The sequence below is a fragment of the Aricia agestis genome, chromosome 4 (genome assembly GCF_905147365.1).
Source record: "Aricia agestis chromosome 4, ilAriAges1.1, whole genome shotgun sequence".
Lineage (NCBI taxonomy): Eukaryota > Metazoa > Arthropoda > Insecta > Lepidoptera > Lycaenidae > Aricia > Aricia agestis.
The window spans coordinates 5917356-5942545 of NC_056409.1; the positions used below are offsets into that span (position 1 = coordinate 5917356).

At 34.7% G+C, this 25190-nt stretch overlaps 1 protein-coding gene and 1 long non-coding RNA gene across 4 annotated transcripts in view; one reads left to right on the top strand and one right to left on the bottom strand.

The window, feature by feature from the left end:
* LOC121726548 (U8-agatoxin-Ao1a-like) overlaps window positions 1-7483 on the bottom strand; it is a 64398-nt gene extending 56915 nt beyond the window's left edge. For 2 of the 3 annotated variants that reach the window (XM_042113954.1, XM_042113953.1), the window contains exon 1: window positions 7414-7477. The gene's annotated coding sequence lies outside the window, so the exon portion shown is untranslated. Of the gene's footprint in view, window positions 1-7413 lie in introns of all 3 variants that reach the window. The other variant, XM_042113952.1, reaches the window with a different exon arrangement.
* On the top strand, window positions 1286-24424 carry LOC121726552. The gene is made up of 3 exons (XR_006035551.1): window positions 1286-1606; window positions 23730-23736; window positions 24413-24424. It is a non-coding gene; the product is annotated as an uncharacterized LOC121726552 (long non-coding RNA).
* The last annotated feature ends 766 nt before the right edge of the window (window positions 24425-25190 follow it).

Here is a 25190-nt window from a genome sequence, read left to right on the forward strand (position 1 = left end):
TGCCCACTCATCGTAATTTTCACGTCCCCGTAACTTCGGAACATTTACAATATAACTTCCTGCCATTTTCGCGACGTATTTTCACTATTTTTATCGAAAAACGAACTGAGCGCATAACCTAATGAAACAACCACGGTGCTCGGTTACAGACAACTGTCATTTTATTTTTATAAGATCTTGACATAGACAAAGACCAAGTACAGATAAATAATATGTACCATAGATATAAGGTGTTGCTATTACTTAGGTATAAACCTATTATTTTGATATTATATTATATATTTAACATACCCCTCCTGTAAAATGCAGATGTCGTATCACAGCCAGTTATTGCGTGTAAAAATAGTACATGATCTTTACACTTTACTAAAGTAAATAAACTTTTTGATGAATATATATATTATTGATGCTGAGCTTTTTCTGGTTTTAAGAAAAAAATAGTTTTTTCAGTTGGCGTTCGAGCAGTGAGTTCGAGCGTTCAACTCAACAAGAAGTTATTACCAACGTCATCCGCTTTCTTCTTTCTATGAACGGAGCTCTTAAAAAAACTACCTGTTTAGATAAGCATCGATATGCATGTTTCGTTAAAAATACTAAAAATAAAAAACAAGTTCAATTAGCTTGTCTTCCTCCAACCTCAGTTGCTGCTCACCAACATCTTTTTCGAGTATATTACCAAGTTCAAGTGTGGCTTGGTTATCAGCTAGACCCTACAGTCTGGGGTTGGAAGTTGGTCAACAATATATTAGAGCCAGTTCAAACTTTACTTCCACCTGCGCCGGAAAAACTGCTGAGCACTATTTTTTGCAACTGCAAAAAGGGGTGCAGTGCTAAATGTGGTTGCAAAAAAGTCGGACTGTCTTGTTCTTTGGCATGCACAAATTGTCAAGGCCGGTCGTGCTCTAATATTGAATCACAAACAATGGAGGATTCGTTTGACTCCGACGAAGTATCATGCGATACATCGCTATTGACGCAATTTACTTGCATCCAAAATGAAGATGAAGAAGAAGCAGGAAAAGAAGAACAAGAAGAAGAACAAGAATTTGAAACTTACGAATAAGACGAATAAACTTCAACACTTTTTTTTCATTTACACCGCTTTTATCTTTCCTAATTTTTAAAATTTCCGTTATTTTGCAATAGTTTTACATTAAACAGGATCACAACTGACCCGTGGAGTAGGCCTACTGGGGAAACCACGTTAAAAAAAACGCGCTAAGTACACCACCTCATAGGTGGCGTGGAAACGTGTGCGTATTATTATAACGATAACAACTTTTATAACTTTTTGAATCGTTATATCTCAGAAACGGTGGCTCGTAAGAAAAAAAAAGTATTGATACATTTTTTATAGATAATTTTATGATCTACAATTTTTGTCTGAAGTACTTTTATGATAAAACTTACCGTTTTGCTGAAAATCGCGAAAAACTCATTTTTTTGACCTTTGACCTTGAATTAATTTTTTTCCTTACAGGGGAATGATGGGGAACTTCTAGACATTGTTTATAATTATGTTTTGAACAATTTTACTGAAATTCAGCTTGTTGGGACTTTATGTAACTTCACTCTCATTTTTTGGTCTAAATTGACCGGAGTACTGGTGAATTAGCTCATAATTTGTTGTAAAAATTTATTTTGCACTAACGATAAATAAATCCCAGGGCCAAACATTCAAATTAGTAGGAATAGATTTACGATTATTATTTTTTAACAAAAAATTTAACCCGACTTTCCAAGGAAAAAACCATATTCTTAAAATGACCTAAAAAGGATGAAATAATTCTTATTCTTCATTAGTGCTTTTTTCAAAATTCAACTAAATCTCAACGAATTCTGTACTAAAATCTCATTCGTTTGAAGTAAAAGTACCAATAATTGGGTGATAATGACGTGATGACCCATAGTGTAATTATGGTTGTAATGATAATGATCAATCAAATTGATGTGTTGGCTTATGCTTTCATTTGTTTAAACAACGCCAAAATCCCCGAACCTGTATCTATAAGGATTCAAAAGTTCTGTTCGGTACCTTCGGATCCAGGGTATAACCTGGTGCAAAGTCTTACTTTTTGGTATAATTTACCTCAAATGCTTCATAAAAAATCGAAATCACTATATGTTTCCATACAAATTTCAAAGAGTCCTCTCGATTCCTCATGGATCCCATCATCAGATCACCACTTTTGTGAACATGGTACCAAATCCGAATTCAACCCTGTACAACGACAAAAGAATCATGAAAATCGGTCAACAAACGGCGAAGTTATAACCTCCTCCTTTTTGGAAGTTGGTTAAAAAGAATGTTTTACGTATCCAGGGCAACTTTACATTGCCCTATTACGAGTCGGGGCTCCCGACCATCAGTATATTTTGTTACGAAAATAACTTAACGTCAAATGTTGTTTATAGAGAAGCTCTACAATAATCGCTTTAGTTATCTATCCTAATTCCTAAAACAACGGGTTGCACTCCGGGACTACCGTCAGAAGTGAAAACTTATAATTAAGTAATTATTAAATATTCTGATCATTAACAACTTTAACATCCACAGAAAGATAATCTTACAGCCTGCGGATAATGACTGCGTCGTCGATGTTAATGTCGGTGTCTGTGAATTGACCTGGGAATCATTTTGCTGACCGTGTCTCTCCTGGGTAGGCTTTTTGAAAATTGCAGCGGGAACCAACATCCACGCGAGCGGAGCCGCGAGCGACCGCTATCTAATATATAAAAATAAGTCGGGTTTTCCTTCCTGACGCTATAATTCCAGAACGCGCGAACAGATTTCCACGGTTTTGCATTCGTTGGAAAGATCTCGGGCTCCGTGAGGTATATAGAAAAAAATATCAGAAAAAAACTTCAAAAGAAAAGCGGGAAAACAGGGAAAATCATTTTATGGCAAAACAACATTTGCCGGGACAGCTAGTATATTATTATATAGAATGTTAAAGTTCTTCTAAATATTCTTTATGCTCTGGCCATACTAACGAGAAATGTTATTAATAATTATTGCGATTATGCTAAAACATATTAATTTTATAGCATTATCGCCTATAATAATTAGTGGCATATAAAGGCGATAATCTAAACATACATACATATAAATAAAATTGGAGTGTCTGTTTGTAATATTGAAAGAACCGTTTTTTACTACATGCATATGAATGTACATACGGTACATATACCCAAATAGCAATTTTTACAATTTTTGTCTGTCTGTATGTCTGTCTGTTTGTTCCGGCTAATCTCTGAAACGGCTGGTATAATTCAAATATAATCTTCCATACCTATGGACGATTAATCAATCAAGAACAAATCAAGAAAAACGTATAGCATATCAGCCACAACATGAATTTCACGTTATGGTCTTTTTGTGATTGCCAGAACGCGTCGTGGCCGTTTTCATCAGAGCCACGACGCGAATTTCGCGTCGTGGCTGTTTCACTGTGACCACAACGCGTTGTGAGCTATTTTTTCGCTCACTGAGCGATTTCGGTCTTTGAGCGTAACATATACATATAAATAAAATTGAAGTGTCTGTTTGTAATATTGAAAGAACCGTTTCTTACTACATACATACGGTACATATACCAAAATAGCATTTTTTACAATTTTTGTCTGTCTGTTTGTTCCGGCTAACCTCCGAAACGGCTGGGGCGATTTTGACGGGACTTTTTTTGGCAGATAGCTGATGTAATAAGGAGTAACTTAGGCTACTTTTTAACTGACTTTCAATAAAGGAGGAGGATATATTTTATTTTTTTATATAATAAATTGTTCGGAAAAATTCTCTCTTTTTTATTATCTTCGTCATCACATTTTGCTGACGCGGACGAAGTCGCGGGTAACAGCTAGTGCTATAATATATTTTAACATTATCGCAATAATTAATGGCATTTCTCGTTTGTGGGGCCCGAGCATTCATGATAGTCAAATTGTCATAAAGGTCTTTTAACAGTCATTTTAAAAATTTCCGTGTTCTTTTATCGTGCCATAATACATGAAATTACAATGTAGTTGGTGATTCTCACAGGCACCTCTCAGTATTTTACATTAACTATTCCAGACGGGAGACACAGTAAAGATATTTTATAGAACTCGTGGCTAATGTTCTAAAGTAATTTAAGTTTCAAGGTAAGAATATTTTTATCCGAAACCCAACTCAGCAAAAAATCATACATTTATTATTTTTTCTTTGTAGTGTTGGTTTTAATTAATTTTTTTAGTCCCTATATTAATTATAATTATTGATATCGAGCAAAAAAGTAAAAAAATCACGTTTGTTGTTGTATTTATGGGTCTAAAAACAAAATAAAAATGATAGTTAATCCTTAAATATTATTTTATATTTAGTATTATTTGTTACAGCGACAACAGAAATACACAATCTGTGAAAATTTCAGACGTCTAGCTGTCTAGCTGTAGCGATTCTTAAGATACAGCCTGGAGACAAATAGACAGACAGACAGATGGACAGACAGACAGATGGACAGACGGACAGGTGGACAGACCTCGAAGTCTTAGCAATAGCGTCCCGTTTTTACCCTTTGGGTACGAAACCCTACAATCCATAATATTTTGATATATTAGAGCTATAACTGAAAATTTAATAGCAAAGAGATTGTGCAGTATTTACTTGAGAATATCTTGCAATGAGAAAGGATCGCTAGTTATAGATTGGTGAACAGAATTGATGTAGGAGGCAGTTGCTACGCAATTTTCTCGCCCACAGCACTGGCTAGTCCGGACTCCAGCGCCCCTTTTAATCCGACTATCGCTGGTTAATTTAGGTACATAAACCGGTGGTAGGCATCAGGTAGACATTCTGAAAAAATTTGATTCAAATTTACTCAGAAATAAAACATTTTTTATTTTTATTTTTATTTTATTTTATTATTTTAGCCAATCTTTATTTTGGTACGTAATGCAAAATTGAAAACTAAACGACCAGAAATAAAAGCTTTTTACTCGAGACTACTTTGAGCTGGGGACTACTACTTTTAATTTCTAGGCAGTACTCTATAATCCCACAAATTCGATAATTCGACACGGCCATGCAAAACGCTTGTCGCTATATTATTGTATTATGGACCAAGAGCTTGCAACTTTAGGCAAGGCCTGTACAGAGTTGAGAACGACCAGCAACTATGGAGTTTTGGTCGCGGTTACTTTAGGAGTTATCCAGTTCTGAAGGTCTACCTGACGTTCCAGAAAGAGTAAAGCTCAATTTCATCGGTTATATTGTTCGCGGTAAGTGGATGAATCTCGTCGAAAGTAACCGCGACCGAAACTTCATAGTTACTGGTCGTTCTTCCTCTGTAAAGGCCCCAAACAAGTAAACTTTCAGCCAGGGGCGTCTTTCCCTTAGGTGCAGTGTGTGCGTTGCACACGGGCGCCGCAGTCCTAGGGGTGCCGAGCGCCGCTCGCAAGGAAATAGTTATTAAATGATTATTAAAAAAACACAATCGTACGTTATGTTTTTCTTAATTGTCACTATCCTTCCTTAAAATACTTTATACCCGTGTAGGAGTGCCCCCGCCAAGATGAGCCAAGCGAAGCGCGCAAGGGCACTACCTACTTTTTCTCGAAACGTTTCGTCGTATTTTTGAACCCTCGTAACTTTGGTTTGAATAATGCCAGATAGTTGAAATTTTTAACATATGGGTGGCCCTCGCTTTCAGTGAACTTCCCTGTCAAATGTTATCAAATGTTGTTGAAGATTGTATGTTTGTTATGATGTCGTAATAAGAATGAAAAAACTCAATATTTGGACATTTCTATGAAGTATGTATAGATACGAGTACGTTAACATGGGTACGTTTTGGGGTTTATAATGTTAGGGCCGGTCAAGAGCATATCATGGTAGGTATTCAAAACCGAAAAAATCTTCTAATCTACAAACAATAGAGTTTGTTATCTATTGGAGAAATTTGACAGTGCCTATGTGGTAACTTGATGTGCTGTTATAGTTCATCCGGTGGCTTCTGGATAAATGATCTATACTAATGGACTCCTCACCCATAAGCGGCCGGACAAACTGTACTTGTACTTTGTACCCATTTCATTTTGACCGCGCGCTTGTTAGGGGGCGCTAGGGTAATGTTTGCACACGGGCGCCACACGGGCTAGAGACGGCCTTGCAGTTTCAGCTTTACAAAACTGAGGAAGTCTGGCCATTGCAGGCTCTTACTCTGTTAGTGCCGTTCGCCTATAAAAATGCTGTACTAAACTGAAATGAACTCAAAATTATTCTCATTTTATTTTCTTCCTGAGTAATGGAATAGTTCAACCGTGATTTTACTAGCGATAAGTCCTACGAGGGACCTAGAAAATCGGCCAAGTGCGAGTCGGACTTGCGCACGAAGAGTTCCGTACCGCTATAGATAGAAAATAAGCAAAAAATTGTATCGGAGTCCCCTTTAAATATTTTTTTTATTTTAATTTTATTATTATCAAATAACAAATAAAATTAAGGATTTAGTAATATTTCAAGTGCCTACCTGTTGTCGTTATTGATTACGAGCAAATAAGGCAAAAAAATCACGTTTTGTGGATGGGAATAAATATTTATTTTATTTTATTTTTCGTATATTTTATTGCTATAGCGGCAACAGATGTACACAATCTGTGAAAATTTCAGAAGTCTAGCTATGGCAGTTTTTGACATACAACCTGGAGATAGACAGACGGACAGACATCGAAGTCTCAGTAATAGGGTCCCGTTTTTATTCTTTGGGTACGGAACCCTAAAAATATAAGACGCGTGTCTTCCACGTTTGGTAATAAGTTTTTATTTTTATTTTATAGCACCTAAATTGTACATTTTAAGTTTATTATTCTTGTGTAATAAATAAATATGTACCTAAATACTGATGTCATTTCTCAAAAAAAGTTTCCATTTTAATGAACATTTTTAAAAATAAACTTTATTTAATTATATTAATTTCTATCATTGGAATAATTAAATGCCAATTACGACTTTTAATTGTACTTTTTACATAATATGTATTAAAAAGGCGGCAACAGCCATGATTAAAATTCAAAAATTACTTTTCACATTACGTAAGCTTTTGATAGGGCTATTTTATAATATATTAAAACAATGTTCATTAGAACACGCAAATACTTATGGTTCTACATTTGTAGTAGAAATATTATATAATTTATCAGACACACAAACAGGCAATTATAGTTTTTATATATACCCAAATGACGGTAATATTTCAGTATAAATTAAACAATCCAAAATCCCAATATTCCAAGCAAAGTATAAGTATAACAATTATACATATTTTTCCAACACATAAGCCTGCTATTACACCCAATTGACGGACGGTACTAGATTTGCTATTTATTCCAGTACAAAATCAACAATCCAAGTCACTGAAACACGACACAAACACTTACCGGACGCAAGTTAGACGGCGGTGTAGCGGAACATACGCGCCAGCCCGAGCGTCCGGGAGGCGATGCGCGGCGCGAGTGACGGCGCCTGCCGCTCGACAACCCTTATACCCGCGGGAAACGCTGTGGGCGGATCTACGTGGAGCTGCCACAACTGCTTGTAGTTTCTAATAATTTATATTTTCAACAGAACCATTACACCAATAAGGGTTAATTCAGGCCGCAACGCGACGCGTAGATGCATTTCTTAATTTTGTCTTCATTGATAGATTTGCAAGACGTCTCACGCAACTGAAATCTGTCCATTCAGTAAAAAATCAAGAAATGCATCTACGCGTCACGTTGCAGTCTGAATTGACCCGAACTCAAAGAAACTCCATTACAGCATTTTTATGTTACGTCGTTCAGAGTTATCTCAGAGTTTCTATGAGATATCGGTGCAATTATTAAAAGTTTAGACCCTAACTCACTCGAAAGTTATGTATTCGTGATTTTATCAAACATTTGTTTCAATAATAATCGATAGTCGTGATAGAATGGATGTAACTATGGTTACTGAAGCGGTAGAGTAGAGGAGAACACAACTATACATGGCATAAAGCTTTTAGCGCGAGTACTGGAAAAAACTGTCTAGGTTCATAAGTTTTGCGAGCATTTAATCGATTTATCCGTTAACGGACACAACACATAACAGCTTCGATAGTTTCAGGTAACTGTGTGCCCTGTGTGCGTAACACCGTTATGTACAAATAGATTTTGTTCATGTGTTAGCTTGATTAGAGATAATATGTTTCACAAAATCTTTATTAAAAAGAAATAAGTTTAAGACGATATGATTTATTTCTATTGAAGTCATAATGAAGAAGAAAGAAATGCAACTATAAATCAATTACTTTTATCGAGAACTGTAATAACTATTTTAAATAAATAATATCAGCTCTCGAAAAATCTATCGGCGCCATTACTATCACACTGCGGGTTGTCAACAAAATATTATTAGTCGTCATATGCGCCACCGCCCATCGCGGAAAAATTCTTAACACTTAGCTCCTTCCATTCACAGTGTATATACCTGTCACTTGTATATAACACCCATTACTAAAGGACACTGATACAAAGTTGCTGGCGAAAGGCTTACTTTGTGCTCTGTAATTATGTACTTACTTTGACAGGGAAGGGAACATTTTCAGTATGTGTTATGCTAACTTCTGTGGAAATGTTAAAGGCTTGAAAAAAGAGGCTATGAAGTTACATTGATATTAAAAAGACATTTATCATAATATATAGGTAATAGCGATTAAATAATACGTTTAAGAAAGATAAAAACATACTCTCAAAAGTTGTTGCACAAAAACAAAATCTTTCAGTGAACGTCATTTAAGATATTAAAACAAATGTTGCCCGTGTTTTATCTATGATATTATTGAAATATCCTGGATGAAAACTCAGGCAATATTATATAAAATGCTTCTGAAATAATTGTATTTCAGAAGCATTTTACTCGTTTTCCTTTTATGCGCTGAATCATTACCACAACATAGAGGAATAATATGGTGTGTTGTAAATTTAACCCACTCATCATGTTATGTGCCTACATATTATCAAAAAGCTTATTTTATACACTAACATTATTCAACTTGTAAGCTATTATAATCTGTAATTTTGATAGTAAAATCCTAATCTTAAATTATAAATTGTTTCTTTACTCTTGCCCATATAACTTCTACGTATAAATTGAGTTAGCCTATAAATTTTTTGTGCTTCACCCTCGCGATCCAATTCGACATATTCCCATGGTTTGACCCACAAGACAATAAGGAAAGGTTGCCTCACACAATGGACCTTTATCTTAGATTGGGGTTAATGACCTTTTTCTGGAGTGACGTTATATTCCGGGTTACAAGAAGTTCAACACTTTCTGTAGAATAATAGCTGAAAACTTAATGAAAATGACAATCACATTATACTATTCCATTTAAATTATTGAAATACATTATTTATTGAGAATTTCATTATTAATTTCTTGCTTTAATATTTCATTCTCATCAAGAAAATGATTTCTCCTTACTGTTCCTCGGCTGAATAAAAGATTTAAACAATCAACCTGATCGAGAAAAGGTCGAGCAAAACAAACCCCTATTTGTTTGATTTGAGTCCATTACTAAACAAGTATAAACTTGAAAGCTTTTAAAAAGTACTTGAACTTTCTTCCCAGAAAATTGTGTAGTCAAAGATGTGTTAAAATCTATTCCATTAAAATGAAATGACCATAAAAACGTAAATTGTGCTCTTAACGGAACGATATTGTTTAACATTCATTTTGAGAGTTTCGTCTTTCTTATATCATTGTAGCACAAAACAATGAAATGACAAAAACATGAAACAAATTTAGTTCGAAGAAATCAAATGGCATTGACTCTTGTTCTGAGAACAAAGATTTATCTGGACTGGTACATATTTGAAATAGGATCCAATATGTCTTTGACAATGGAATATTTATATTTTATATACTTTTGCCTTAAAATATTACGTATAAGTAAGAAAACACATAATTTTTTTATAACTTTAGCATAGTTTTTAATATATGCACTGTTTGGTGTCTTTATTCTTGTGTGATTATTTTAAGTTTCTAATCAATTGACATGTTTGTTGCTAGATCAACTAGTAGAAATTTCATAGTCGTAGCATATTCGTATTTCATATCGATAAATTTGAATTTACATTTTTTTAAATATTATCTTAAAATACACCAAAGTTATAGATTTTTGGCACGATAACGACCGAAAAGCCCCATAGTGCGGCGCGGCGCTACTGCGCAACGAAGACACGTAAAAATGCTACGAAAATACCTAGCAGCGCTACAGTGCTACGAAAATACGTAGCAACGCTACAGTGCTACTAAAATACGTAGCAGCGCTACAGTGCTACGAAAATACGTAGCAACGCTACAGTGTTACGAAAATACGTAGCAGTGCTACAGTGTTACGAAAATACGTAGCAACGCTACAGTGCTACGAAAATACGTAGCAGCGCTACAGTGTTACGAAAATACGTAGCAGCGCTACAGTGTTACGAAAATACGTAGCAACGCTACAGTGCCACTAAAATACGTAGCAGCGCTACAGTGTTACGAAAATACGTAGCAGCGCTACAGTGTTACGAAAATACATAGCAGCGCTACAGTGTTACGAAAATACATAGCAGCGCTACAGTGTTACGAAAATACGTAGCAGCGCTACAGTGTTACGAAAATACGTAGCAGCACTACAGTGTTACGAAAATACGTAGCAGCGCTACAGTGTTACGAAAATACGTAGCAACGCTACAGTGTTACGAAAATACGTAGCAGCACTACAGTGTTACGAAAATACGTAGCAGCGCTACAGTGTTACGAAAATACGTAGCAACGCTACAGTGTTACGAAAATACGTAGCAACGCTACAGTGCCACTAAAATACGTAGCAGCGCTACAGTGTTACGAAAATACGTAGCAGCGCTACAGTGTTACGAAAATACATAGCAGCGCTACAGTGTTACGAAAATACGTAGCAGCGCTACAGTGTTACGAAAATACATAGCAGCGCTACAGTGTTACGAAAATACATAGCAGCGCTACAGTGTTACGAAAATACATAGCAGCGCTACAGTGTTACGAAAATACATAGCAGCGCTACAGTGTTACGAAAATACGTAGCAGCGCTACAGTGTTACGAAAATACGTAGCAGCACTACAGTGTTACGAAAATACGTAGCAGCGCTACAGTGTTACGAAAATACATAGCAGCGCTACAGTGTTACGAAAATACATAGCAGCGCTACAGTGTTACGAAAATACGTAGCAGCGCTACAGTGTTACGAAAATACGTAGCAACGCTACAGTGCCACTAAAATACGTAGCAGCGCTACAGTGTTACGAAAATACGTAGCAGCTACAGTGCTACGAAAATACGTAGCAGCGCTACAGTGTTACGAAAATACGTAGCAACGCTACAGTGCCACTAAAATACGTAGCAGCGCTACAGTGTTACGAAAATACGTAGCAGCTACAGTGCTACGAAAATACGTAGCAGCGCTACGGTGCTACGCATATGGTGTAGCAGTGCTACAATGCTAACGTACCTTATGTTGCTATCGCTTCTGTGCAGCTACTGCCCTACTGTGCCTACGTCATGGCTTTTCTTCATTGCCACAATGCGTTGAGATCGAATAGCATGTCAGCCACGACACGAATTTCGCTATTTGGTCTCTGTGTGATTGCTACTGTGGCGGTACCCATAATTCGCCTAACATTTCTGCATTGCGCTATCGAAGTTTTCTAAGTACATCGGTATATATATATATATATATATATATATATATATATATATATATATATATATATATATACGAGTGCTGAAATGTATGACGTGAGCTCCGGCCTGACCAATCATACCACTTCGCTCGGTCGGAAGATCTTCCTTTGCGACTTCCACGCGTTATACCCACACTACAACGTGTCGTACGCTTTTCATTAGAGCCATAACACGAATTTCGCCATGTGGATACTGTGACCATAGCGCGTTGTGAGCTGTTTTTCCACTCACTGAGCGTTTTAGATCTTTGAGCGTAACATATTATATGAAAGTAATGCGAGGCTGTAGGCCTTAGTATTATAGCTAAAGCACTAAGCAGCAACCATGAAATAAGAAAGTAAGCGATTATTTATGTCAGCAAGTTAAAGAATACATATGCGTAATAGAATCGGAAAATTAAAAGTAATAATTCATTGGGAAAGAAACTGATGTCTATACGAGTTTTTGTCTCGCGATAGCGGCCCCCACACACGTGGGCTTGTGATTTATCATCAACTATTTCACTTGTTATAAAGAAAAATATTATTATTCTCATACAATTTTTCCTTAAACTGAAACTACAATAGAAAACAACTCGCAATAACATTTATACTTAGAATTTGGTGAAAATAAAAGGGTAATTTTGAGGTCTTTCCTGCGTAGGGGGAAAAACTATTATCCAATCGTGATGAATAAGGTGTATGAATAAGGTTCACAATATTTTTTCAAACATTAGTTACGTCACGTGGATTACATTCATGAGTTTTTAATTACCTCGTCTATAAAAAACACAAGCAAAGTACTAATTGTAGTAAGTTAGCTTTTACTTTCTTATCTCAAAAAAGTTGAATTATGACGTGAATGGTACAGACGAAATTACTGAATATACTTTTTTAATTAGCCCCAATTACGGAAGATATTCCTAAGTGTAGTGTGTTTCCGGAATTTAGAAAACCAAGCAGTATGAAAAAACATTTCTAAAATAACATTGAACAATATCTAAATAACTGAATCGTATTTTTAGTTCAACTTAATTAACACCCTCACTTCCTATTGTCTCGTTAAATTTGTTCCTAGAACTTTCTCTGCTCTTTAGAATAGAATGAAACAAATAAAATAAAGTTTAGAAACAACAGTTTTGCCTTACCTTTCTTCTCTTCAGTTCATTCTAAATATAATATTGTAGTGAAATATTATTTTACAATAAATATCGAAAAACGAGACTATGAAAAGCACAGATATAATATGTGAGTCGTGTGAAAAGCTAATTCCCTCTTTTTACTGCAGTAAAAGTAGATGGAAAATAAGATGGGCTATAATCAAATTGACAGCTCTCGTTAAAATACTAAAAAGAGTGACATATGGAGAAAAGGGGTTCAAAGAGTTCTGTGACTTAATATAATATGTGTATGTCACATACACTACTTATTTGAGTTCATGATATTGTTACGTGCTAGGGTTCGAGGATTTGGAGAGAAAGACCTGGTGACTCTCTTGAGGACTTTATTAACACTGCACTAAACACTAGGTCACAACACTTAGCACTAAGTCCAAACACTAATCACTAGGTCCAATCACTAAGCACTATCACTGTCCTAGGTCGTAGCCAAGTCGAAGGTTTCACTGGTTCACTCACTATTGATCACTTGTTGTCACTCGGAAATCGCCTTGATGATCGCTCGAAACGAACTGATAGGAATGTCCTAAGTCTAAGTGTCAGCATCAAAAATTCTATAACCTAACCTAACCTAACCTAATAACGTATTCAGAGCGATTAACATTCATAGACTTGATATAAACAAAACATTGTAGAGATAAAGGAAAACATAATTGGAACTGAAGACATAATCATTTAGATTCAACGCTTATTACGGCTTACTTTAAACAACACAACATAGATTTGAAATTGCAATTTCAATTCATATTACATGAAAGGAAAAAATAATGTTATTACTCCGCACCGTTAGCTACCGAATGCCACTGCAAATTGCAATTTGTGTCGATTTTATTTTATAAATTATTACTTGCTCCGGGCAGGATTAGCGTCACGAGAAACGTAAAAGGGTAAAAAAGTAAAAGGATCTCTTTTTGTTTTTTTTTTTCGAAGAGTCTTACCTATTGCAAAGAATATTTATTGTAGGACAAGATGAAGCATACTCAGAGCTGGAGTACCTCAAGGAAGTGTACTAGGCCCGGTCCTGTACATACTTTACATTGTTTTTTTTTTTTAGAATTTAATCGACGATGAATGAAAAAGTCGATTATGCACTTTATTTTCATCTTACAGTCCTTTTAGGCCTGAAAGACCACAAACGACGGGGGCTGCACTCAGAGAGAATAATGATTACTTATTTTAATTAAATTAGGAGTTTCACATAAGCTGAATACAATATATTCTGCCGATAACTTTGTTAAATTAAAGTAAAACAACGATTAAAGTATGAGTGCAGCCAAACGTATAATAAAAATCACAATTATTATTGTGTAATGTAAATAATGTTTTATATGTAAACAGTTAGGAACCGTAACAGAAATTATTCGTATTAGCTGGATTGTTAACTGTAGTAATAATCGTGTATGTTGAATGAAATTAATTGTATATTAGCATTTCAAAATACTTGTAAAAGCAAGCATTATCAAATCTAAATTAAACTTCTACACCGATTTGCATCAAAATCGCTTTTTCATCACCGATCACACAGCTGTGACATTTTATAAATTAAAAATAAATACCTATGGAGGTATCATCCATACTTCCGTACTTATATCATAAAAGCGAAAGTGTGTCTGTCTGTCTATCCGACTGTCTGTTACCTTTTCGTAACCACTGAAACGATTATGTTGGAATTTGGTATGGAAATTATTTATGTCCCGAAAATTTTCTATAAATTGCCTATAATTTATATTTCATAATACAAGTCTGTTCTCACAATTCTGGTAAAGCAAATTATACTTATACTCAATTCATGAAAATATAATATATCTAAGTTTAAATTATATTATTTTTTTGTTTATACGTATTACAAGTTCCAAAACTACTACACCTATATTGACAAGGCAACAATAGATACAGAATTATAACACACAGTCTACTTGTTATCGATATACGCCCTGTTTATGTTTTACGCGTGGTTCTCAAAACCGCGATATTAATTTAATCTTGATTAAAATTATCCTCAAAATAAGCTGATACCTTAATTAATTAATCACTGGACGACAAAGGGTATCAAAATACCGCTACGGTATTTTAATCAGAAAATGTGAAATTGAATAATGTCTGTATGCATTCACACCCACATTACATTGTTGAGGCCGCAACTATTTTCAATTATCTGAAAGGTATTTTATTGTTATTTGTATGGCTTCAACGGCGCTCCCCGCTGCTTTACCGCTGCTCGTATTACGCTCGTAGGGCTGTCAAAAGTAACATTTTGCTTTTGTTATGTGTGTTATTGAATTAAATCAATCGAATATGCTTTTCCAGCTAGATTATTGAGTTATTATTGCCTAATTATTGCTAAAATATTCCTGTTCAGAGGTAAAACTTCGAGAATTTTCTATTAATAGTAGGTTTTAAATTATATGTTCCATTATTGCATACAATGCAAATTTCTTCCTAATACGTATTATAAAACTTTAACATTTTATGAATGTGATTTACCGTCCGTATCGAAACACTTTAAAACGAAGTATTGTACTACATTGTTGTAGTACTGGGAATAGCAGATAGCAACAACATTGTTAACTATTTTAAATAGACTTTAGAGAATAATAAATTATTGTAATAAAATAAAACACGAAAGTGTTTTTTTTATTTACAACTGAGACCGTTTGTAATTATATAAGCTTTTCGCCCATATCCTTACAGCTTTTCGCACCAAATATAGGTTTTTTCAAATAAAACAAAATATATCCTTGATGCAAAAACCTACAAGACATATTATTATCAATTTTTTTTCAATATCGCGGTTGCGATTGTAGATGTTACATATTCTAGCCCGATAACACATTTGTACACTCTGAAATTCTTCTGATCTCTAAAAAACATGTCATTTCGCTTAAGGTGCGAAATGACATGTTTTAAAGTTCAAACCAATAGGCCGTTTTATTGTTACTAAGTACCTATGGCAAACTTGTCTATGGAATAATTTCATCAGCGAAAAACCAATTTCAAGTTACTTAAGACCACATGAACTCGTAATAAGAAGTTTAATTGCTTCCTTCATTTCGAAATCACAAAATTTTCGCGACTTTTAACCAAAAGGCGTCTGACCTTTTGGTGAAATATATTGCGGGCGAGAGTTCATAATATTTAATAGTCTTCTTGACCTGATTGACGGCGCAAAAGATTAAAGATCTTCGTCAGTATATTGACAGCCTGTAAAATTAATAAACGACGGAGCCTTTTGCTTACATTAACGGTTGACATTTCTAATAATAACGTTACTAGGTACTTAGTTTGTTGACTAACGGCGGGGTGGTAGAAAATTAATATTTTATTTAAGACAGATTTTGAATTTATAATTTATTCATACTCTTGCTCCAAATTGTTACTCAATAAAATATGATATTTTATATTCAAATTAATATATTATTATGAAGACTTTCACTTTAATATTTATTTTATCGAGAATTATAATTAAATTCAGAAAGGCAATTTTTAATATTTTCATCTTTTAAAGATAAAACAATTACAAGTTGTATTGGAAATCTTGCCTTCTACAACAAACTTGATTGAAATGTATTGAAATCAAACTTGTATTGCTACTAATAATTGAAGCTATGATTAAAGACACCAAAGGCCAGGAAATGTAGGTATTGTTTGATAAGAATTTTCTGCATGATCGCCGTCGAATTGGAATCGGCTGAAAGCGAGCACTACCCGTGGATTCAGCTCAGAAATTAATCTTCGTATTAGGCTTAGTGTGCATCGAATAAACCATTGTTACCCAGCCTCATCACGTAAATATGTGACGACCAATTGCACACAATATTATCGTTGTTATATTATAACAATTTTAAAATATAAGTAATACTTATTACGTATATATTTATATGTACATTTTCTGTAAACCTATATTTATACATAGAGGCTACGAAAAATTTCGTTGATAGTTTATCATGTTAATGTTTTCCGAATTTCCTAAAAATTTTTTCAAGAGAACTATGCGTAATAAAATGTCTTCCTTTTTCCTCAACTTTATCCTCCTGCAAACTTTCATAAAAGAGACATTTAATAAATATTTCATCTACTACGTGAGCTTGTATAATATTTTTGTTACTTTTTATAACAAAGTCGTTGAGATGAATAATAAGCTTTAGGTAAAGTTTTTGCGCGATATAATTAGGTTTGTTTAATATAGCTTGAAGCTTATAGCTTACAAAGGTTGCATAAATTATACTGTATGAACCACACTCTTGACTATACCACATTCTTAATGTCTTGGTAAAATATTTCTTCAAATTTTTTCACTACGATAGAAATATAGTTTTTGCGGCAGAAATTGTTGATATACTCTTAATAACAAAGTGCAAAATTATTTTTGCTCTAAAAATGTATGTACATCTTATATGTATTTTAAGGAAAAATTGTCGCGTATCTTTTCGAGATACTAAGAACCGGATATATAGTGATATATATTGAGGAAAAAATATCATCCGGATATAGTTCACAAAAAGTGGTCTTTCCTCCATTTTCTGGCTCCCCCAGGCTTCGTTTCACTTCAATGACCCAAGGCTTTATGAATACAATTTGCTTCCTTATCGTCCCGTACGCTTTTTGGTTTTTAATAAAAAAATATTTAAAAATAACTTGCTTTTAATACAAGTATCGTAAGTATTTTGGTAATACTGAAGTATTGGAAGTTTAAGTATGCAAGTGGCCACAATGATATTCTAAAAATAAAATTGGATGTACCTAGGTAGAGTAAAATTTTTTCCTCTAAATTACTTGGTATTCTATTTTACAAGTTTGTAGAGATCGCTTTCTAAACAAATTAAAATGTGATTATTAGGGCCTGTTTCACCACTTCCTGATAAGTGACGAATGGACTATCCACCAATTAACTTGACCGATCAAGTATGGAGAATCTGTCAAAAAAGTTGTGAATAACTTATTCGGCACTTTATCAAAAAGTGGTGAAACAGGCCCTTATTATGATAGTTTTTTTGATAAATATGTTTTAAAACAATTTGAAATTTTCCATTAGAAGTAAAGATCAGTTATTCGATTTCTTTTAGATTACATATTTTATGATGTTGCCTATTTACTATTTACTCTCAGCAGTAAATAGGAAACATAATAAATATGAAATTCTTGTTTCTTCAGTAAAAATAATCTCTAACTGAACATACGCGTGGCCAATTTTAGGTGACGTAGGCGACATAAAGCGTCAAATACAAATAGATTAATAGTTTGTGATAGCGCCTGCTCCATACAACGTAGGTGTAACCATCAAAGGACACCGAAAAATGAATTATATTCCAATATAATAAAGTCCGTTTTATAACAACCAAAGAATCGGCTACTAAAGGCTCTTGTTAGTTGTTGTCAACGGCGTGATTTTGACGAAGGATGTGACTTGAAATAGGTTAAGTCAGGGGTTCCCAATCTTTTTCAGTCTGCGGTGCAGGTACACGTAAAATATTTTATCACGGCACCCTACTCTACCTAGCTATTAGAAAAAGATACATAAATAAATACATTTAATGATTATAGTTAGGTTAAGCAGGTAAATAGTAAGTAATAAACTACGAATAATAAAAACTAAGGAAATGTAACTCCCATACTTCAACCGTTTTAAATTCGGCTCCTTTTCGAACACTAAAATATGACAATACAGATTTTCGCCAAGGTCGTATCCCAGCCCCCAGGTAACGTATCATAATATTGCGCGCCGGACGACAGCCTGCGCGGTTATTGTCATTGTCATAACTTTATGAAACAATAATTGTCAAAAGCGGATAGTATTATGCAGTATACACCAAGCACATCTACTATCACGAAGAGAGAGCACATAATTATTATTTTAAAATCAAACATTTTTCTCTGATCCTTAAGACATCGATAATAAATTATTATTATTATTAATAATAATAAACATGTAATAATTATGAACACACCTTGTTGTACGACTCGGACGAATCTAAAACTGTCCGAGCACCTATAGTTTGTGCGTTTTAGGATGATATGGGTGACAGTTCTCCTTGCTACGGGTTTTTTTTTAACAAGAAAACAAAAAAACCAAAATGTAATAAATTATATTCCATCTACAAAAACAACACATGTTTCCTATAATTGTAAATGAATAAAAATGAAAAGTTGCTAAATGCTAACTTATTAATATAAAATTATAAATATTAACTGTGAAAACAGGAGTAAAAATTATTGTTACGAAAATATTTTAAAAATGTCAGATGCATGAAACGGAACTAATGCCAATAAAGATTGACATTTTAAATCGCCGGCGCCACTCTGAAACGTCAATACGAAATCGATAATTTCGATTGCAATTCCTTTACGAAGTGATTCGATATTTTTAAATTATCGATTAATTTTTTTGGGTTACTTCCCTACTATTGTCAATTATTATGTGTCACCCATATCATCATAAAACGCACAAACTATAGAGAAGACGTTTTGAGATTACAAAAATCTATGTGCTAAATTATTACAGAATTGAAATTAAAACTTACGTAAATTTTGTAAGTTTAATATTTAAATAACTGTTAGCAGTTTTTTATTTTTGTTCATTTACAATATTAAAGGAAATACATATACATAATTATGTTTTTGTCGATTGAACGTAATTTATTACATTATGTTTTTTTGTGAAAAATCCGTAGCAAGAAATATGAGAATACCCATATCATCTTATTACGCATAATTTGTATAATGTCAGCCAGACCCTAAAATTTCGTTTATGATTAAATTGTTACATATTGCATAACACTGTCCATGGCTTTGTAAAAAAATTGTAATTATATTATTTTTTGATTATTGCACTTTTAGAATAACATGTAAATTTAATAAGACAAACACAAAGAGACCAGCTTAATTTAACGCAAATACCCTAGCATCTAACTTAAATAAACCATCTTTTTTGGGTCGACAAAAATACAAGAAATTTAAGCATAATTTTAAACAATTTACTTACAGATGAAAGGTTATTTGTGGTTATTCCTGTATTAAAAGTCGTATCTGTATGACTTCTACACATTTTTACAGGACATTTAGGCATTTTAACAACAAAAATATTGTAAAAAGCTACGTAAAAAGTAAGTAAACAAACCTATGTAAACAAATTGTAAAATGAGTTTGACAAAATTGTCATGTCAACCTGGTTGAATGTCACTCGAGTATACTGTATACACGAAAAATGTGTACTGAACACATGCATAAATATGCATGTATTCGGGTCACATTTTGTAGCCTTTTGGTGCACTTTTTTTGACGGAGTTACTCTTCCTTAGTTTTTATTATTCGTAGGTAATAAACAAATATTTAATCATCTACCTGCTTTACATAATTAATATTATAATTTAATTTTATACTTAATATTTGTGGTTTCGGATAATGGTGGAGGATCGACTCACGGCGCCCCTCTTGCCTTTCCACGGCGCACCAGGGCGCCGCCGCGCACAGTTTGGGAACCCCTGGGTTAAGTGTTAAATTTCAAATATATTAACTGTAGCGTAGGATGTAGTCTTTTATCAGAATTTTCATTAAGTTCGCTGAGCGACACTCTAAAAGGGTAGCTTTAATACTGGCGAGTTGCAATATCGGTGTATTAAGTTTTATGTTCGGTCATCTTGGCGTTCATTGAGAGAGGCCTATGTCCAGCAGTGGACGACTATAGGCTGATATGATGATGATGATGAAGTTTTATGTACCTAATACGTGAATCCATTGAACTTTACAAGTTGCAAAAGAGAATTAAAAATTAAAAAGTAAGATTGTTTGAATTTTTATAAGTATATCTTTTTGTGTAAATAAAGCAAAATTAAATTATTTATAAAATTATTGAATTAAAATTACTGGGCGCAAAATATAATTAAAAATCTACTTATTACAATTTAGGGTTGATTCAGACCGTAACGCGACGCGTAGATGCATTTCTAAATTTATATGGATTTGACAGATTCGCAAGACGTCTCACGCAATTGAAATCTGTCAAATCCATACAAATTTATGCCGCGCCGCACCTCGCCTCGCCTCGTCACGTTGCGGTCTGAACTGACCCTTTCTTGATGGCTAAAGCATCTGACTTTAATGGTTTCGTTTTTACAACTCGGACATTTTTTAATTTAGCTTACTTATTTAAAAAAATACTACTAAGCCTCCGAATAAAGGCTTTATTCGGAGGCTTAGTAGTAATTTTTATTAGATTATTATTAATTTAGATTATTATTCAAAATACAATATTTTACAAAATTACCTAAACAAACTAAGAAATGAAAGCTATGTGTGCACTGTGCACACGAATAGCGCATTCTGTATGCGACATAAGCTTAATGCTTCAAATATTTTAGCACTCAGCAGAACGCCAGGAATGTTGTCATGGTATTAGTAAGACGTGCCATTCTCGGTCCAGCCAAGCTATTTACCACATGAGAAATAACATAGACGGATGCACACGGTGTCAAAGGACTTAAAACACCTATTTAAAACAATAAAACTATTTAAATGTAGGAATTAATGGGCAGTAAATAATCAAGGTGTTTGCGGAAACTAATTTACCACTTTTATAAGCTACGAAAATAAAGTCATCTATAGGTATATCCGTACTAATATTATAAATGCGTAAGTGTGTCTGTTTGGATGTCTGTCTATCAGACTGTGTGACTGTCTGTCTGTTACCTCTTCACGCCCAAACCGCTGAAACAATTTTGCTGTTTGGTATATACCACAGACATAGAGCAGGATAGATACCGCATACACAACGTATGTACTTCGCGTGCCATATCACGAGCAATGCTCGTCTTTCGAAAGTCTTTTCTTTAGTGTGCTATCGGAATCGGACGTCAATCGGAATTTTAAAAATGCCTGAAAGTTCCGTATTGAGCTGTAGAAATTCAAATAGAAACGTTGGCCTCGATAATGGACACGTTTCTTATCATCGGTACGTCACAGTAGGTAGTAAAAGAGTGGCACGCTCGTTTTCATACAAATGGAGCGGCATGCAGTATCTATCTTGATCTATTTCTGTGGTATATACATACTTTGAGTCCCAGGAAAGAAATGGGATACTTTTTATCCGGGAAAAATGTACGGTTCCCACGCGATAAAGGAATTTTGGCTCAACGGAGTTGCGGGCGTCATCTAGTCTCTAATAATAATATTATTATCTACATAAGATGTGAGAGTGTCTATCTGCCTATTTGTTGGTTATTTCTTACGTGGCTTAAGCCACTGATATTTTTAGATACAGGGAAGGATATAGGATAGTTTTATCGCTTAAGAATATACGGTTTGTTCTCCATGAAAGAAATTCGACACAACGAAGATGAGGGCAAAATTTAGTAAGTGCTTTCGAATATAAAAATGAAATGAAACTGTAGTAACTTTACATTCAATTCGTCATTTCATTCAAAAATTAATTGAACAATTGTATCTTGTGAAGCGTATCGTCACTGATTCATACAACTGCGTGGGTTAACGAACAAATTTACATGTTTATTTGTTTTAATTAACTTCCTTTTATATATTTATGAAACTTTCAATGTTCAATTACAACAACGTTACACCTCAAAATATATTGTCATTAGTTGTTGCCCGATGATGAACTTCGTTGCGCAAATAATCGTTTAACGTGCGGAACTGTACATTTTAAAAAGTATCTTAATATGTCCTTTCCCGGGACTCAAAGTATCTCCATAACAAATTTCATCAAAATCGGATCAGCGATTTACATGTGAAGAGACAACAGACTGACAGACAGACAAACTTCTGCATTTATAATATCAGTAAGAAAGGACGACAGGGCAAATCCGGATCAACTGCAGATATAAACACACCTTAAAAGACGTCGCGGCGGCAACGCCCGTAAATATGCATATTTTTCTTTAAGAACTTAGTTATGAAAATTATTTTTCATACAACAAAGCGTGTGGGTGGATAACAATATTTTCGCTCAGATTTCGCGGAGATTAGCGGGAGCAGCGCCGGGTCAAAGCTCGCTGGCTAATAAGCGTCAGAGCGGCAGATGAATATTTATGATTTCGCTTATTTGAATACACATTATCCTACATCTTATTATGCCAATTATTCCAAAGTTTCTAGACTTGATACATATACGATAATAGAGATACGGGGTGGATAAATATATTAGTTTTAGCCTGCAGCTTCGCCCGCAAAAATACAGTTTCCAACGGAAACACTTTTTTCGGGATAAAAAGTAGCTATCTGTTAATTTATAGCTTAAGCTAGCAAAGTTTCATAAAAATACGTTCGTTTTATCGTGTAGAAGTTACAAACATACATTTTATCGATTATTTTATGGTATAATTTATAGCATTTATGGGGGCCGTGGGCACATAAGCTTTTTAGACAGATATCTAGGCTTATTGAAGCCACCCGAGACCCCAGAGCCGGGAGCTACCTGGCACAGCGGATAGCAATTGCCATCCAACGTGGCAATGCTGTCAGCTTGCTAGGCACTCTGCCAGATGGGGATGACCTGGGTAAGTTTTTCTTTTTATAGTTTTTATACTTTGAGTTTGTATATATATTTGTATATTTTAGATTTATTATATTATAGAGTATTTTTAAGTGTTTAGATTGTTGTTATCTATTATAATTAATATTTAGATTATCATATTTCATGATTAAATAAATTTATAGTAAATACTTTAAACTTTAGAGGTTCTATAAATTATAAAAGCGTAAACTTGTTTAGATACTTTAACGTTAGCGAGTTAGGTCGTGAGTTGTGTGCGGCCCTCGCACTCGCTTCGTATTGTTGTTCCCACTAGATGTATGGTAAGGAGGAGTAATGTCGGTAACTTATATACATTTCCAATGTTTCTACTATGCCCGCAACTTTGCTTGTGGCGTTTTGTCGTAGAACTCGCAAGGTGTATTCTGAATACTAAATTTCGTCAAAACATTTTCAACATTTTAAGCATAAAAAGGTAACAGATAAACGGGTAAACTCAGTGCCGTAAATAGGGCGGTGCCAACGGTGCCCAGGCACAGGGCGTAGACTCTGGGGGGCGCAAGAATGGCCAGACCAGTCACCAGACAGATCCTTATTTTTCGAATTGCTCCCGATAAGTTCCCGCTGCGCCCCAGAGATGATTCCCAATGTAGTAAAAAAATATCCACAGCCGCTCATATAACCTCCTCCTTTTTGGAAGTCGGTTAAAAACAAAGGTGCAGTTATAATAGAAGCTCGCACAAGGCGCCAAAAAGGCTATTTACGGCACTGGGTAAACTGCAGCACTGTATTTGACATAATAATATTATGTGTTTGACATAATAATATTACCCTACTTGTAGTATCCTAGGGACACTGGCTCACTAACACACCCAGTACCACTGCGGAGCGCACGTCTATCCACCGTCACTGTCACTATGCAACTGAAACTCTAGACTACTAGACAATGATTTCTATAGATTGCATCCCCACTACAGGGTGTTTATGAGACAATGTTAAGTATCTACTATGTAGATACACTGCACATACACTACATTACTCATTAATCGTATCATTGCCACCGCTACCCGCCGCATTGCTGGGCCGTGTGAAAACCGTGTACTGGCTTAGCACGGCACGGCGCCGCGCCGGGCCGCTTAGACGATGACCGTATGCATGTGAAAAGGGCCAAAAGGTCGTGGTTGTCGTATTTACGTTTGAAAGGAAGCTTCCATTCATGACATCAAAACAATCAGCCATTTGGAAAGCAAACAGGAAGGAATCGAATGCAACATTTAAACAAAATGAACGAATCAATATTGGAAAAATTTCTACAAAAATATAGAAAAGTTGAAATACTCCCGGAGTCTAGTGGGGTAATATCTAAACGCAATTTTATGTTTCCGATCGGGACCGTTGGGCACAAAAGGCTCTGATGTAGCTCTGCACTCAGTATCCGGCTATAAGGACCAGCTATAAGGACAAACCGGTGTCCCATTTGTCGACCTTATTGTTAAGGAGATAAGGTCCTATTCTTAAGAAGATAAAGTCCACGAGCTATGGCTTGTTAGCAACCATATTTTATGCCCAGAGTTTTACTGCTAAAAGCCGCTATTTGACTTCCGATGACCGATGACGACAGACAAAAAGAAGTAAGTATTCGCATCGGCGACAAATAAGTGATAAGTTTTGTCATATTTTGGTACATAATACAAAAATTGCTACAGAAAAATGGTAGATAATTCCTTAAATGATTGTGTGTATTTTTCAGTATTGTGCGTAATAATTTCAGTGACTGAGTTTTCACAGCGTA